This window comes from Micromys minutus, assembly GCF_963924665.1.
Source record: "Micromys minutus genome assembly, chromosome: X".
Taxonomy (NCBI): Eukaryota; Metazoa; Chordata; class Mammalia; order Rodentia; family Muridae; genus Micromys; species Micromys minutus.
In genome coordinates, this window is record NC_137970.1 from 58302412 (window position 1) to 58320718 (window position 18307).

At 36.5% G+C, this 18307-nt stretch overlaps 1 protein-coding gene across 1 annotated transcript in view; it reads left to right on the forward strand.

Moving 5' to 3' along the window:
* Positions 1-18307, forward strand: part of DACH2 (dachshund family transcription factor 2) — a gene marked incomplete at both ends in the record, with an annotated part of 540251 nt that overhangs the window by 325945 nt on the left and 195999 nt on the right. The gene's annotated exons all lie outside the window — the stretch shown is intronic.

Genomic DNA, 18307 nt, shown 5'->3' on the forward strand with positions numbered 1-18307 from the left:
GTCTTCTCATTTCTTCCCACATTTCCACTACTATGGCTAGTTCGTTTACCCACTTTCCCTTGTCCCTAAAATTATAATTGTTACAAATACTTGATTATGCAAATGTAGTCATTATTTGAATTAATGATTGTTAATTTTGTATTTTTTACGTAAAAATTCAGTGAATGGATCTGTCAATTTTTTATATTTATTTATTTTAATTGGAAATTCTCTGCATTTACATTTCAGATGTTAACCCTTTCCCACAATCCCATCCCTCCTGCCCCTCCCATTATCCCCATGAAAGCTCTACCTCTCCCAACCACACTTGCCACCTCAGAACCTTGGTACTTCTCTACAGTGGGAAAAGGAACCTACACTATACCAATGGCTTCTCCTTTCATTGATGTCAAAAAAATGCTATCCTCTCAGTCAAGGATTTTTGCTTTCAGCTTCCTTCTAATAATGTTATCTTTTTCTAGCAAGTTTATCCTTAGAAAATGTGTTTCAGGGGCATATGCCTTATTGCTTTGTTGCCATAATCCAGTTCACTTCCAGTATATATTAATTTCAATTTAAACCTTAAGTGTGAAACTTAAACATTCCGAAGCGATTTTCAAAATGCCAAGGATTGTACTCAGTATCCAAAGCTAATGATCCATTTTTGTCTATTTTATTGTTATTAGTATTTGATTATAGCTGTTTGCTGATGGGACCAAATAAGCCTTTTAGACTTAAATGTACAGTTCACCAATTTTAAAGTATTCATTCCAATGTATTAAGTGTTTTCAAACAGTTGTGCAGTCGTTCAATAGAAACATTGGAGACATTTTCATGTTGTCTTTACATAAGAAACATGGTAATATGCTCTGTATGCCTCCTAATTTTGCATTAATACTGAAGTTAGCATTTTAATTTGTTTTGGAAAGTGCTCCAGTTAAACATTACATGTGTATGTGGGTGTGTTCTCCCTTTCCTTCTCTGTATCTCTGTCTCTCTGTCTCTCTGTCTCTCTCTCTCTCTCTCTCTCTCTCTCTCTCTCTCTCTCTCTGTGTGTGTGTGTGTGTGTGTGTGTGTGTGTGTGTGTGTGTGTGTGTGCTAATAACAAAGTTATGTCCCATATAATAGAAGGACATGTAAGTATGTTACCAGGGATGTTTGTACCTTTGAAGCAATACTACAAAGACTATTTGGAGAGCTGTGCAGGGGTGTGCATTTTCGTTTTGGATTTCTCAGCATTACAGGCTGTTTTTCATTTTTCCTAAACTAATTCTTAAAACCAGTTATTCACATTCTAATTTCATAAATTGGAAGAACATTGTCATGTCTAGTCTCTATATAATTTGCGTTCTTACCTAGCCTTACAATCAGGTATACTCAATGTAGAACTTCCAGTATTTGATCTATGGTTCATAAATTAATATAGTTGATTTTTTTTTAATTTTGGTGTTATGAGCAAAATAATTGATCTTTTGGGATTAAGTATAGAAATATGGAACATTTTTAATTTAAGATATCAAAACTTAAAAGTGTAAATGACTATAACTCACAGAAACATTTAAATAAAGAAACAAAACTGCCCAAAAAGTTGAATTTGCAGCCAAGTAAAAAGGCTAATTATTATTTTCTCAAATTATGATTCTTATAGTGGTATTATATTTAAACTAGTTCAATTCTATGTTTAGGATGATGAACATTGCATTTAAATCACTTTGAAAATCTGCAGTAAGAAACAGAGACAGCAGACATAGGAAATAGCAGTCCTTATGCTGTAGTACTTGAGAATCTGAGGCAGGAAAATTGCAGTGAGTTCATAAGGAATTTAGCCTAGACTATAAGATGACACCCTGTGTCAAAAACCCCACAAAATAAAGAAATTAAAGCATCGATTCTGTTTTGTTTTCTTTATTTCTTGGACTTCATACAGTCTGTGACTTGTTTCTGGGGCAGTGCGAGCCTCTGGTGTTAGCATCCCAATATCAGTGACTGCATATTATGTCTGTTTTTTGGTGACTGGGTTAGCTCACTCAGAATGATATTCGCTAGATACAGCCATTTTCTTAAGAATTTGGTTACGTCATTGTTTCTGGTGGCTGAGTAGTATTCCATTGTGTATATTTACCACAATTTTTGTATCCATTCATCTTCTGAAGGACATCTGGGTTCTTTCCAGCTTCTGGCTATTATAAATAGAGCTGCTATGAACATTGTGGTGCATATATCTTTGTTGTGTACTAAGGTGTCTCTGAGGTATATGCCCAGAAGTGGAATAGCTGGGTCTTCAGGTAGTATTATGTCCAATTTTCTGAGGTATCCTCACACTGATTTCCAGAGTGGTTGTATTAGTTGGCAACCCCACCAACAGTGGAGATGTGTTCCTCTCTCTCCGCAACCTTGCCAGCATCTGTTGCCATCTGAGTTTTGGATCTTGGCCAATCTGACTGGTGTGAGGTGGAATCTCAGGGTTGTTTTGATTTGCATTTCCCTGATGGCTAAGGATGTGGAGCACTTCCTCAGATATTTCTCAGCCAGTCGATATTCCTCAACTGAGAACGTTTTGTTTAGCTCTGTACCCCATTTTTAATAGGGTTATTTGATTCTCTGGTGTCTAGCTTTTTGAGTTCTTTGTATACCTTGGATATTAGGCCTCTATCTGATGTGGAGTTGGTAAAGATCTTTTCCCATTCTGTTGGTTGCCGTTTTGTTTTCTTGACAATGTCCTTAGCCTTACAGAAACTTTGCAATCTCATTAAGTCCTATTTGTTAATCTTTGACCTTAGAGCTTGAGCCATTGGTATTTTGTTCAGAAAATTTTCTCCTGTGCCTATGTGTTCTAAGGTTTTCCGTAGTTTCTCATCTAATAGTTTCAGTGTATCTGGTTTAATGCTGAGATCTTTGATCCACTTACACTTGAGCTTTGTGCAAGGAGATAAGAAAGTATCTATTTTCATTCTTTTGCATGCTGAGTGCAACAAAGAAAATAGTCATGCTCAATCCTTACCCACCAAGAACACATTGACAAATTCCGGGTTGTACCGCGTATTACATGTACTGTCTGCTCATTGTAAAAAAAAAAAAAAAAAAAAAAAAAAAAAAAAAAAAAATCTTTACACACGGAGAAAACTTTGACTATTTCCAGGTTGCATCTTGTTTTACATGTACTTTATGCTCATTGTTTCTGGTGGGATCTTTATCACACTATCAAACCATTAAAAAAAAAAGTACTGACAAAAATGTATTGTATAATTTTATGCAAAAATGCTTAAAATCTGTACATTTATCTTTGTTTTGTAAAATAAAGTTGTTAAAAAAAGCATCCATTCTGAAAATAATATTCACTCTTTTATATCTTCCAAGTTTCTTTTTTAAAGAGCTTGTTAAATATTAACATGTACCAGGTTCATCCACTCTTAATATCTAGCATACCTAGATACAAACCCAAACTGAAATAATAGTTACTCTTTAACATTCTACATTTCAGGATCTGTGCCTCATTTCCTCATTTGACCAATGTCACTAATGAGGTTATTATAAATAGAGTGATCAAAAGTTGAAAACATTTCAGGAAATATTTGTTTCAATAATGCCACACACAATTTTCTCTTATGTAAATAGTATTGGTAAGTTTGGTCTTTGGAAACCCATATTTCCTTTCCAACACTCTCCCCTTTAGACAAAACAGATAATACATTGTATTATAAAATAAGTATTTGATATAACACAGCTTATAAATGTTGGTTAAAGTAGGCTTAATATGTTGCTCCTTTCTTACAATTTTTTATGAGCAGATCAAAGTATTTGAGAAGATTGCTAGACTTTCATATTGTTTAGTTCATATTATTTTGTTTAGACAAATCTGTAGAAGATAAATACATAGTTGCTTAGCAACTTGGAATTTTGTTTGGCATGTAAAGCCACAGTAATTTGTTCAAAATTGCAGCCAGCCTTCAAAGCTGTGTTTTGGTTGCACTCTTAATTGTCATTTCTGTCTCTGGGAAATTAATTCACTGTCTTATTGTACATCTTCTAATCTTTCAATTTGAAAGGGTAAGTTTAATATTAGTCACAAATAACATTCATGGCATGTACTCACTTAGAAATACATACTAGCCTCAGAAGCTCAGAATACTGAAGAAACAATTCACAGAACTTATGAAGCTCAAAGAGAAGGAAGAACAGAAGGTGGATGTCTCAGTCCTTCTTAGAAGGGAGAATAAAACTCTCATGGGAGGAAATAAAAAGAAAAATAGAACATCAGGGATTGGAGAAAAGATCATCCAGAGACTGCCTCACCAGGAGATCCACCCCATATGCAGCCACTAAACCCAAGCACTATTGCTGATGCCAAGTAGTGCTTACTGGCAGGAACCTGATATAAATGGATGCAAAAGTCATAGTGATACAGAGGAGGATGCTTGCAGCTAACCAACCATCAGCCTGAACACGAGGACCCCAATGAAGGAGGAGCTAGAGAAAAGGACTGAAGGAGTTGAAAGGGTCTGCAACCCCATGGGAAAAACAAAATAATTAACTAATAAAACCCACTACAGTGGACTTCTGGACGCAGAGCAGAGCCTGGCCTACCTGCCAGGCGGAGCGGCTGCTCATAGAGGCTGAGCGGCTGCTCATAGAGGCTGAGCAACTGCGATTGGGAACAGAAAATCAGAACTTCTGTTTCCACCCGGAGGCGACTTCCGGACTCAGAGCGGAGCCTGGCCTACCTGCCAGGCGGAATGGCAGCTCATAGAGGCTGAGCAACTGGTGAGTGGGAGACCAAGACTGCAGGGGAGCAGAGAGATCTCTGTGGAGTGCACACTGAAAGTGCATACCGTAACTCGCCCTGCCCTGCCCTGCCCGAACCAGCGATTGGGAACAGAAAATTAGAACTTCTGTTTCCACCCGGAGGCAACCTCCGGATGCAGAGCAGAGCCTGGCCTACCTGCCAGGCAGAGCGGCGGCTCATAGAGGCTGAGCAACTGCGATTGGGAACAGAAAATTAGAACTTCTGTTTTCACCCAGAGGCGACTTCCGGACGCAGAGGAGAGCCTGGCCTACCTGCCAGGCGGAGCAGCGGCTCATAGAGGCTGAGCAACTGCGATTGGGAACAGAAAATCAGAACTTCTGTTTCCACCCGGAGGCAACTTCCGGAGGCAGAGCAGAGCCTGGCCTATCTGCCAGGCGGAACAGCGGCTCATAGAGGCTGAGCAACTGCCATTGGGAACAGAAAATTAGAACTTCTGTTTCCACGCGGAGGCGACTTCGGACGCAGAGCGAAGCCTGGCCTACCTGCCAGGCGGAACGGCGGCTCCTAGAGGCTGAGCAACTGTGCCTGATCCAGCAAACAGAAACAGAACATTGGAACTTCTGCTCACACCCGACAAATCTGAGGCATAAAACAGGGCGTGACCCATCTGACACCTCAACCAGTGAAGAACCAGGGACACAGACCAGATACAAGGGAAAGGCAAGAACATATCACTGACAACAAAATGGCAAGAGGAAAGAGAAAGAGTATATCCCAAGGAAACCAAGACAATCTTGCAACACCAGAGCCCAGCCCTCCCATAACAGCAAATATCGGAACTCCAAACACTACAGAAAAAGAAGACACAGACCTGAAATCATGCCTCAAGACGTTGATAGAGTTAATTAAACAAGAAAGGGAGGAAAAGCAAAAAGATTCAGAAGCTTTTAAAGAAGAAACAAGAAAAACACTCAAAGAACTCAAAGAACTAGAGGAAAACAGAACCAAATAAATAAAGGAATGGAAGAGGGAAATTAAAACAGAGATGGACACAATAAAGAAAACACTAAAAGAGATAACCCTAGAGTCAGAACACCAAAAAAAGAAATCAGGAGTCACAGAAGCAAATATTTCCAATAGATTACAAGAGATCGAAGAGAGAATCTTGGGGGCAGAAGACAACATTGCAAACATAGACAAAACAGCCAGAGAAGATGCAAAAAACAAAAAGCTCCTAACCCAAAATGTCCAGGAAATCCAAGACACAATGAGAAGACCGAACCTAAGGATAATAGGAATAGAAGAGGGAGAAGAGTATCAACTAAGGGGCACAGTAAATATCTTCAAAAAAATCATAGAAGAAAACTTCCCTACCCTCAAGAATGAGATGACCACGAGCATATAAGAAGCCTTCAGAACTCCAAATAGGTTGGACCAGAAAAGAAATTCCTCCCGACACATAATAGTAAAAACATCAAGCGCCCAAAGCAAAGAAAGAATACTAAAAGCAGTAAGGGAAAAAGGTCAGGTAACATATAAAGGCAGACCAATCAGACTCACACCTGATTTCTCAACAGAGACTATGAAAGCTAGAAGAGCCTGGACAGACATCATGAACTCCTTAAGAGAGCACAAGTGCCAGACCAAGCTGCTATACCCAGCAAAACTATCAATCACCATTGATGGAGAGACGAAGATATTTCAAGACAAATCAAAATTCACACAATATCTGACCACAAACCCAGCACAACAACGAATTATAGGTGGAAAACACAATACAATGAGGGAAAATACAGCCTAGTAAGAACAAAAAAACTCCTAAACAAGAAAACTAAAAGAAGAAAAAAAAAAAAAAAAAAAAAAAAAAAAAAAAACAGACACAACTCAACCCAAAAAAGCAATAATAGCAGGAAACAGAAACAACTATTCCTTGATAGCTATTAACATAAATGGTCTCAACTCCCCAATAAAGAGACATAGACTATCAGACTAGATACATAAACAAAATCCAGCGTTTTGCTGCATACAGGAAACTCATCTCAGAGACAAAGACAGACACTATCTCAGAGTAAAAGGGTGGGAAAAAAACTCCAAGCAAACAGCTCCAAGAAGCAAGCTGGAGTGGCTATTCTAATATTGAATAAAGTAAATTTCCATTATTGTGTCCATTTCTGTTTTAAGTTCCTTCTTCCATTCCTTCATCTCTTTTGTTCTGTTTTCTTCTAGTTCTTTGAGTGTTTTTCTTGTTTCTTCTTTAAAAGCTTCTAATTCTTTATGCTTTTCCTCCCGTTCTTGTTTAAGTATCTCTATCAGCATCTTGAGGTATGATTTCAGGTCTGCGTCTTCTTTTTCTGAAGTGTTTGGCATTCCGATGTTTGCTGTTATGGGAGAGCTGGGTTCTGGTGTTGCCAGGTTGTCTTGGTTTCCTTGGGATATACTTTCTCTTTCCTCTTGCCATTTTGTTGTCAGTGATATGTTCTTGCCTTTCTCTTGAACCTGGCCTGTGTCCCTGGTTCTCCTCTTGTCCTGGTGGTGGATGGTCTAGGCCCTGTTGTGCACCCAAAAGCCCCCAGCTGGGTACAGAGGTCCCAATGCTGGGTTCCTGGTCCCTGGATCATCAGATAAGGGGCATACTTTCTGTGCTAGCTGTCTAGTCGTAACCCCTTCTCACCAGACCTGTATCTATGGGTCTCCGCTGGTGCATTCACTCTTAATATCTATCTTCAACTTAACTAAGTCTACAAAAATATGTGTTTGTGTTTATGGTGAGTGTGTGTGTGTGTCTGTGTGTGTGTGTGTGTGTGAAAGTGTGTGTATAAAAGAGAGCAGGGGGAGTGATTGAGAGAGATCTACTGCCTACATCATTTCATGGCTAAATCTATCTGATATTGAGAGAACATGTAGTTAGTTTGTCAAGCTTTCTTTCATCACTTAAAAAAAAAACTGCACTGCATTATCTTTAATATTGTTATTATTACTGGATAGTGATCAGAAGTGCCACTCTAATGTTGATCTATAATTCCTCATCAATGCCCTTTTTCTACTGTCATTCTTGGCCATTTTATTTAGTTACTTGCTCATAATTATTTTGATCATTTATGACAATTTCTTATATGAGTACTATATTTCCATCATTTTCATGCTTCCCTCTTCCCACACTAATTCATTTCTTGTATGTATGCTCTGAATTTAATGGACTTTTTTACTTTAATAACTAATAATAAGTTGATATATTTATGTCTTTATCTGTCCCTCTATCTCTCTATGTCTACCTATCTGCTATCTGCCTATCTATCTCTATTAGTCTATCAATTTTTCAATCCATTTATCTATCATCTATCTTTATCTGTATGTATTCCCATACTATGTATTTTTGTATAGTTTTTGTAATTAATTACTTTATTTATTTACATTCTAAATATTGTTCCTCCTCCTGATCCCCTCTCTCAGAGTTCCTTACCCTAACCCACATTCCCTTTGACTCTGAGAGGGTGCTCCACCTTTAGCACTCCCCATCCCTGCAGTATCAAGTCTCTACAGGATTAGGCATGTCCTCTCCCACTGATGCCAGACAGGGCAATCCTTTGCTACCCATGTGCTTGTGGCCTCAGACTAGCCCATGTATGTTCTTTGGTTGGTGACTTAGTCTTTGGGTCCTCCCAGGGGTCTAAGTTAGTTGATATTGTTGGTCTTCCTATGGGGTTGCCATTCCCTTCAGTTCCTTTAGTCCTTCCCTTAAATTTACTTAGGAATCTTTTACCTCAGTCCATTGACTGGCTGTGAGTATCTGAATCTGTCACAGTCAGCTGATCGCAAAGCCTCTCAGAGGACAGCCATGTTAGGTAGGCTTCTTTCTACAAGCATCAGCAATAATGTCAAGGTTTGGTGCCTGGTCATGCAATGGATTATAAGTAGGGCTAGTCACAGATCAGCCATTTGTTCAGTTTCTGTTCCATGTTTGTCCCAGCATTTTTTTAAACAGAAACAATTCTGAGTCAAATTTACATGGATATATACATATGCTTAGGCCTTGCCACTTGGAATTATATAGTCTTTTATAGGGCCCTTACTAGAAAAGCTGAATTATTCCTTTTTGTAGATCTTCATCTAGGATTGTAGCTTTGAGAATTTTTCTGTATTCACAGTTGCATGTCAAATATCGTTTTCATGGTGAAGATTATTTTATACAATCATATTAAGATTTCATGGGTGCACCTTTACCTGTCATACATAATCATACTATTTTATAGCAGAATACCAGATCTTCTGGCTCTTATTCTATCTCCTATAATACTTTCTGAACATTAGGAGTAGGAATTGTATCATAAATTTATCAAGTTGGTTTGGGCAACTCATAGTCAATTGTTTCTTTTTTGACTGTTTATATTTACATATTTTCCAGCTTTGGATTTCTGTAATGACTTCTAATTTTTTATTCTTAAAATTCTCATGTACTCTATTCTGATGGTTTAACATACAAGTGGTGTTTTTTGTTTGTTTGATTTGGTTTGTGTGTGTGTCTTTGATTTTGTTTTGTTTTGTTTTATTTTTGCATAGAGTAGAGAGCATTAACATCTTCTCGAAGATTTACATATTCATACTGACTTATAGGGAATTTCAAAGGTGCTTTAGTACAACATACTTGACTAAAAGCAACTTTACTTGCAAATGACAAATAAGTTATTGCATGGTACTTGAAATGAAGATTAAAACCATGTAATGATATAAACTGATTTTTATTTGGCAGATATATTATTGGAATAAAAGCTTGCAAACTAATATGAAGTGATGATCATAGTATAAACAACTAGGAAAATAAAATTTCCTTGATTCTTTTCAAATCACATTAAGAACTCATTGCTCTTTTGGGTAATTTTTGCTCTTAAAATATTTAAAATTATTTTTATACAATATATTTCAAAGAAGTCATTTTTCCCCCACACCTCTCAGATCACTACCACTTCCCTAACCTCCCAAACTCAAGCTTTTTCTCTTACAATGAAACATAATAATATTCTTTTGATTTTGTTATATTTATGTAAAACCTTCAATTAAACTTGCAGTTTAATGATTATAATTGTAATATATTGATAAATATACTATTATTTTTCTAATGAAAAATATTGTGAGGAAAGTCTTCTTTAAGTATGAACATAGGTATTATTATTATTATTATTATTATTATTATTATTGTATTAATAATGATGATTAAGAAAAATTACATGGGGTTTCCACAAAAGCATATGATAGAAAATAGTCAACAAAATAATTGTTCCAAAAGGTCATTAGTATAGTTTTTTTATGTATATTGATAAATTAAAGCACAGAAAAACTGTATGATACAATTACCCCATAATCTGTTCAGTGACTGTGATGACAATAATCCATTGTAAAGCCGTTTGAGTTAAAACAAGAATCAAAAACAGTTGTTGAACCATTTAAATTGAAAAACATTAGGCAGGAATACTTACTTATTACTCACTGTCATGCTCTAAACTTAATATTCTTCTTCAAGTTTCATTTCTGTGTTTCAGATATCCTCATTTATAAAACTGGAATTATAATTTAAGTATTTATTGAACTTCTTCCTCTGAAGACTATTGACTATTCCTCAACTCTTTATTGCTAATTTATTACCACACATCCTTATAAAGAATATAGAGTTCAGCATATTCTTATGTTGAACTTATATTAAGTGAAAAGTGCAGAAATATATACTACGAGGCAGTAATACCCTGTTCAATAAATTGCTTTTGAAAAACTAGATATCCACAAGCATATATGGAAAACTGAGCTATTCTCCAAATGAACTAAAAACTTAAAACATATGATGTGAAACCACACAACATTCTGAACAAAGTATAGAGAACAAAAAAGCAAGCAAGCAAACAAACAAACAAAACCATCTTGACACTTGCCTTGGAAGTGATTCCTTGAAAATGACACAAAATGGACACGTAGGACTACATCATAGTGTAAAGCGGTTGAACAGCAAAGAAAATAGTTGTAACAAAAATAAGTCAAGTGTTCAAGTTAATTTTGTATCCAGCCACTTTGCTGAACTTGTTTATCAGCTGTAGGAGTTCTCTGGTGGAACAAATCAGTAGCCTTCCTATACTCAAAGGACAAACATGTGGAGAAAGAAATTAGGGAAAAGGTACCCTTCACAATTGTCACAAAAACTATGAAATACCTTGGTGTGACTCTAACTAAGGAAGTGAAGGACCTGTATGACAAGAACTTAAAACCTCTAAAGAAAGAAATTGAGGAGGATCTCAGAAAATGGAAAGATCTCCCATGCTCATGGATTGGAAAGATCAACATCTTAAAAATGGCCATCCTACCAAAAGCAATCTACAGATTCAATGCAATCCCCATCAAAATTCCAACCCAGTTCTTCATGGAATTGGAAAGATCAATGTGCAATTTCATATGGAATAACAAAAGACCTAGAATAGCGAAATCCATCCTCAACAACAAAAAAACATCTGCGGGAATCACTATCCCTGACCTCAAGCTATATTACAAGACAATTGTGCTGAAAACTGCATGGTACTGGTACAAAAATAGGCAGGTGGATCAATGGAATAAAATAGAAGATCCAGAAATGAGCCCTCATGTATATGGTCACCTGATTTTTGACAAAGGAGCAGTAAACATTCAATGGAAAAAGGTGCTGGTCCAACTGGCACTGAACATGAAAAAGAATGAAAATAGACCCGTTCTTATCTCCTTGTACAAAGCTCAAGTGTAAGTGGATTAAAGATCTCCACATTAAACCAGATACACTGAAACTATTAGATGAGAAAGTAGGGAAAACCTTAGAACACATAGGCACAGGAGAAAATTTCCTGAACAAAACACCAATGGCTCAAGCTCTAAGGTCAAAGATTAACAAATGGGACTTAATGAGATTGCAAATTTCTGTAAGACTAAGGCAATTGTCAAGACAACAAAAAGGCAACCAACAGAATGGGAAAAGATCTTTACCAACACCACATCAGATAGAAACCTAATATCCAAGGTATACAAGGAACTCAAAAAGCTAGACACCAGAGAATCAAATAACCCTATTAAAATGGGGTACAGAGCTAAACAAAACATTCTCAGTTGAGGAACACCAAATGGCCTAGAAACATCTGAGGAAGTGCTCGACATCCTTAGCCATTTGGGAAATGCACATCAAAACAACCCTGAGATTCCACCTCACACCAGTCAGATTGGCCAAGATCCAAATCTCAGATTACAGCAGATGCTGGCGAGGCTGAGGAGAAAGAGGAACACTTCTCCACTGTTGGTGGGGTTGCAAACTAATACAACCACTTTGGAAATCAGTCTGGCGATACCTCAGAAAATTGGATATAATACTACCTGAAGACCCAGCTATTCCACTTCTGGGCATATACCCCAGAGACACTTTAATACACAACAAAGATATATGCACCACAATGTTCATAGCAGCTCTATTTATAATAGCCAGAAGCTGGAAAGAACTCAGAGGTCCTTCAGAAGATGAATGGATACAAAAATTGTGGTACATTTACACAATGGAATACTACTCAGCCACCAGAAACAATGACTTAACCAAATTCTTAAGAAAATGGCTGTATCTAGAGAATATCATCCTGAGTGAGATAACCCAGTCACAAAAGAACAGATATAATATGCAGTCACTGATAGTGGGATGCTAACCCCAGAGGCTTGCACTCCCCCAGAAACAACTCACAGACTGTATGAAGTCCAAGATATAAAGAAAACAAAAAAAATATATTTACAAAACAAGAAGACTTTGACTATTTCCATGTTGCGTTTTCTTTTGCATGTACTTTACGCTCATTGTAACTATTAGGTTTTCAATGCATACTATCAAGCCCTTGAAAAAATCAAGTACTGACTAAAAAATATATTCACATAGTTTTATGTAAAAATTATTTTAATATCTGAAAAAACAGTACTGACAAAAATGTATAATTTTAAGCAAAAAAATGTTTACAATCTGTACATTTATCTTTGCTTTGTAAAATAAATTTGTTTAAAAAAACAAAAAAAAAAAACAAAAACAAACAAACAAAAAAAAGGAACAGAGTCTCAAAAGACTGCTCAACTGAGAAGCACACTTGGTAATCTTTTAGAGGATAAGAGTTTGGTTCCCAAGACCAAGAATCAAATAGCTCACAACTTGGAGCTTGAGCTCCATGAAATCCTGTGTCTTTATCAGACTTCCCTGGACACATGAGCACATGTAGCTTACCCGCATACAGGCATGCAAATAAAAATAAGTCATGAGGTGAAAAAATAAATAAATAAATCAAATGATGAAATATAAAAATATTTTCAGACTATGTTCCAAGGAATAATTTGATATTTGAACATATTTACAGAAAATTTGAAGTCTAATAACATCAAGTACAATGTCATAAACAACATAAATATATACTAGTTGATACATGCAGGAAAATCATAATCAGGTTTACAAATATATTTTTTCCTTTTAATTATACTACTCATGATAGCCACTGGTAAACATTTCTGTAAATAGGTGTGTACATAAAGAAATTACTCATTATCAATAGTATATATAGTGGAATATTTCTCAACTTAGAAAATGATTTTGTTATTTATTGTTACCTGTGACATATAGGTGAACATCAAAGTTGTTATTCTAAGGAATAAATTAGACATAGAAAAATATTATATAGAACGTGTTTCATAAGAATACAAAATACTCAGAGTTATACATGCAGAGTAATTTGCATGTAGGCTTGACAGTGCAGGCATTAGGGACCCAGCAGTTAAAGAGGATAACATTGTTTGGATAAAAGAGGCTTTGCATATTTAAGATTTTGTTGAAATATTTTATATAATATATTCTGATCACAGTTTTTCTTCATGCATTTTTTTCCTGGATCCTCCACATTGATTCAACCCAATCTCTCTCTCTCTCTCTCTCTCTCTCTCTCTCTCTCTCTCTCTCTCTCTCTCTCTCTCTCTCTCACAGCACATCTCACGAGAAACACAGAGGGACACAGAAGTGAACAAAAACAAATTCCATCAAAACACTAAAACAGAAAACATAATATACAGAAAAAAATAACAGTAATATAACATGGTCAGATAAAGAACTCTGAGAGAAATAAACTTCCAAAAATACTATTGTGTACATTCCTTGTTGCTCATCTAACTGTTGAGGGTGTAGCTGTCCTTAAGAGTTGCTTGTATTCCTGGTGAGAACACCCTGGAGAAAATTAATCTTTCTTTTGTAAGAGTATTCAAGCTGAGATAGCTTTTTTTTTTTTTTTTTTTTTTTTTTTTTTTTGTTAAAGAAGGGGAATCCTGCTCAATGACCCCGGTGCAGGAACCCTTTCTGACTGATAAGGAAATTGTACATGCTGCCCATGCTGCCCTCATCTCTGAGTCCATATGTGCCTCAGCCCTGAGCTGTCTGGAAGTTGAAGGCCTTCTTTCCTTCCTGTCTTTCATACCCACTTGTTCCTTTTTTTAATGGGATATTTTTTTACTTATATCTCAAATGTTATCCCCTTTCCTGGTTTACCCTCTGGAATTTCCCTATCACATGCTCTCTCCCCTTGCCTCTATGAGAGTGTTCCCACACCCAGCAACTCTTTTCCATCTCCCTTACCTAATAGTTCCCTACATTTCCATATTGAGCCTTAATAGGGCTAATGGCCCCTCCTTTAGTGGTTTCCCAATAAGGCCATCCTTTACTACATATATGACTGGAGCCATGGGTCTCTCCATGTGTACTCTTGGGATGGTGGTTCAGTTCCATGTTTTTTAAGCTCTTTCCCACATTCTCTTCTAATAGTTTTCACTGTACCTAGTTTTAGGCTAAGGTCTTTGATCCACTTGGACTAGAGCTTTGTACAAAGAGATAAGAATGGATCAATTGGCATTTTTCTGCATGCTGACTTCCAATTGAACCAAAATCATTTGTTGAAGAGGCTGTCTTTCTTCCATTGAATGTTTTTAGCTCCTTTGTCTAATACAAGATCAAGTGACCATAGGTGTGTGGGCTCATTTCTGGGACTTTGATTCTATTCCATTGGTCTACCGGCCTGTCTATGTACCAATAAGAGGCAATTTTTGTTACAATTGTTCTGTAATACAGCTTGAGGTCAGGGATGGTGATTCACCCAGAAGTTCTTTTATTGTTGCAAATATGTTTCGCTGTCCTGTGTTTTTGTTATTCCAAATGAATTTGCAAATTGCTCTTTTAACCCTATGAAGAATTAAGGTGAAATGTTCATAGGGATTGCATTGAATCTATAGATTGCTTTTGGCAAGATGGCCTTTTTTTTTTTTTTTTTTTTTTTTTTTTTACTATGATGTTCCTTCTAATCCATGAGCATGTGAGATCTTTCCATTTTATGAGATCTTCAATTTCTTTCTTCAAATAGTTGAAGTTCTTGTCATACAGATCTTTCACTTGCTTTGTTAGGATCACACCACGGTATTTCATATTGTTTGTGACTATGGTAAAGAGGATCAATTCTCTCATTTCTTTATCAGCCTGTTATTCCTTTGAGTAGAGGAAGGTTACTGATTTCCTTGAGTTAATTGTATATCCAGCCACTTTTCTAAAGTTGTTTATCAGCTGTTGGAGTTTTCTGGTGAAATATTTGGGTCACTTAAGTATACTATTATATTATAGGCAAATAGTGATATTTTGACTTCTTCCTTTATGATTTGTATCCATTTGGCTTTCGTTTGCTGTCTAAATGCTCTGGATAGAATTTCCAGTACTATATTGAATAGTACTGGAGAGTGGGAAGCCTTGTCTAGTCCCTGAATTTAGTGGGATTGCTTCACGTTTTTCACCATTTAATTTGATGTTGGCTACTGGTTTGCTGTATATTCTTTTACTATGTTTAGGTATAGGCCTTGAATTCCTGATCTTTCCAAGACTTTCAACATGAAGTGGTGTTGAATTTTGTCAAATGTTTTCCCAGCATATACAGAGATGATCATGTGGTTTTTTTTTTTTTCTTTGAGTTTTTTAATATAGTGGATTGTGCTAATGGATTTCTGTATATTGAACCATCCCTGCATCTCTGGGATGAAACCTACTTGAAAATGGTGTGATCATTTTGATGTGTTCTTGGATTCAGTTTTCAAGAGTAATATTGAGTATTTTTGCATCAATATGCATGAAGGAAATTGGTTTAAAGTTCTCTTTCTTTGTAGGCTTTAGGTATGAGCATAATTGTGGCTTCCAAGGATGAGTTGTGTAGTGTTACTTTGTTTATATTTTGTACAACAGTTTATAGAGTGTTGGTATTATGTCTTCTATGTAGGCGTGATAGAATTCTGCACTGAATCCATCTGGTTCTAGGCTATTTTTGGTTGGGAGGCTTTTAATGACTGCTTCTATTTCTTTAGGGGTCATGAGACTGTTTAGATGTTTTATCTTATTCTGATTTAACTTTTGTACCTTGTGTCTGTCTTGAAAATTCTCCATTTCCCCTAGATTTTCCAGTTTTGTTGAGTATAAGCTTTTGTAGTGGGATCTGATGATTTCTTTTTTTATTGTTTTTATTCATTTATTTCCTTTTTAAAATATTATTATAGTTCACAAAAATTGTTATGTAATAATAAATGATGAATACATATTTTCCCTTTTCTTTTTCTTTTTTTATTGTTAAAAGAAAGACTGAGACTTCTACATTTTGGCCTTCCTTCTTTTTGAGCTTCATATGGCCTGAGAGTTTTTTCTTGGGTATTCAATGTTTCCTCAGTCTACTATCTGCTTATCAGTGACTGCATACCATGTGTTCTTTTGTGACTGCTTTACATCACTCAGGATGATATTCTTTAGTTCTATGAATTTTCTTAGTTTCTGTTGTTATGTCTTCCCTTTTATTTCTGATTTTGTTAATTTGGATACTCTCTCTGTGCCCTCCAGTTAGTCTAGAGGAATGTTTTGCCATGCAGATCATTATTGGTGTTCAAAAGCCTCAACAAATAGGCAGGATCTCTTGGCAGCAATATAGTTATTATCTTCTGATATTATTGGTACTGTCAAAGCTAATCCTCAAGGAGAAGGATAGATACAGCCCAAATTCTCGGAGTTGTATGTCTGAAATACATAGTGTCTTTGACAATAGGAACTTCAATGTCTAAGATCAATGAAAGGCGATAAGAATAGCCCGTATTGATTTTGGAGTCTCTTGAACTCCCTTAACAAACAACTTGAAATAGATTTTGTCATGCCTAGCTACAGGGTTTTTGTTAGTGATATAACACTGTGGTTGTGTGTGTGTGTGTGTGTGTGTGTGTGTGTATCAAGTATAACATGTATAAAGTTACATAAAATAATATGATTCATTATGACTTTTTCAATCATCCTCAGTATTTATTTTTCTCTCTTCAGTCCTCCTCCGTCTTTATAGTACTCTCCTCAACTAAAGCTTCAACTCCCATTTTTTTCCAATTCTGCTGTCATATTGCTTGTATGTCGCCACTGCCCTGCCTACATCTCTAGTGCTGCCCCTCCTATAGTCCCTTTTAAATTTAAATTTAGTCATCCCTATCCCCATCCTCTCCTCCTCTGAGAGAGTGGGTCCCACACTGCATATCCATTCATCCTGGCACATCAAGTCTCTGCCAGATTAGATGCATCCTCTCCCACTGACACCAGAGTAGGCAGTCATAGAGACTAAACTGCCACATATGTGCTGGGGCCTAATATCAGCTCATGTATGTTCCTTGGTTGGCGCCTCGGGCACAGAATTTATAGGCATCCAGGTTAGTTGACTTTGTTGTTCTTCCTGAGGGGTTCCTTCAGGGCTTTTTATCCTTCCCCCAACTTCTCTGTAAGTGTTATTGACCTCCTGTTCAATATTTGGCTGTAGGTATCTGCATCTGTTTTAGACAGCTGCTGTGTGAATCCTCTCAGAGCACAGTTATGCTAACTGTCTGCAAGCATAACCAAGTATAATTAATAATGTCAGGGATGGGTATTTAGCCATGGAATGGATTTCAGGGTTGGACTAGTTATTGGTTGTCCTTTCTTTCAGTCTCTGCTCATTCCCTACATTTCTTTTAGCCAGGACAAATTTTGGGCCCAAAGTTTTGTGGGTGAATTGGTGCCCTTCTCTCACCACTTTGTGTCCTTCTTTTCTACAGGGGTGATTTCTTCAGGTTCCATATCACCACTGTTAGGCTTATTGGCTAAGGTCCCTCACATTAACTCCTGGTAACCTCCACTATCCCAGGTCTCTTGGACTTTCTAGAGATTCTCACCTCCCTCTAATCCCTGGAAGCTCTAGATTTCTGTTCATACAGACACAGGTTTTAAGTTTTTGCTGTTAATATTTCCTTTACTTTAAAAAAATGAATAAAGTGAACAACTGAAATATTTAACCATTTTTCTCATTTCTCTGTGCTTTTAATTGAGCATAAGACCTGTAATCTAATCTTTTAAAAATAGATTTTCATGCTATAGGATGTTATTATGCATTGAAAATAGATTTTTCAAATATTCATTATTTTAAGCTTACTTATGGTTTACCTTTCTGCATATTCATCCAGAATGTTCTTTTTCAGTAACTGCCCAGATTTTTA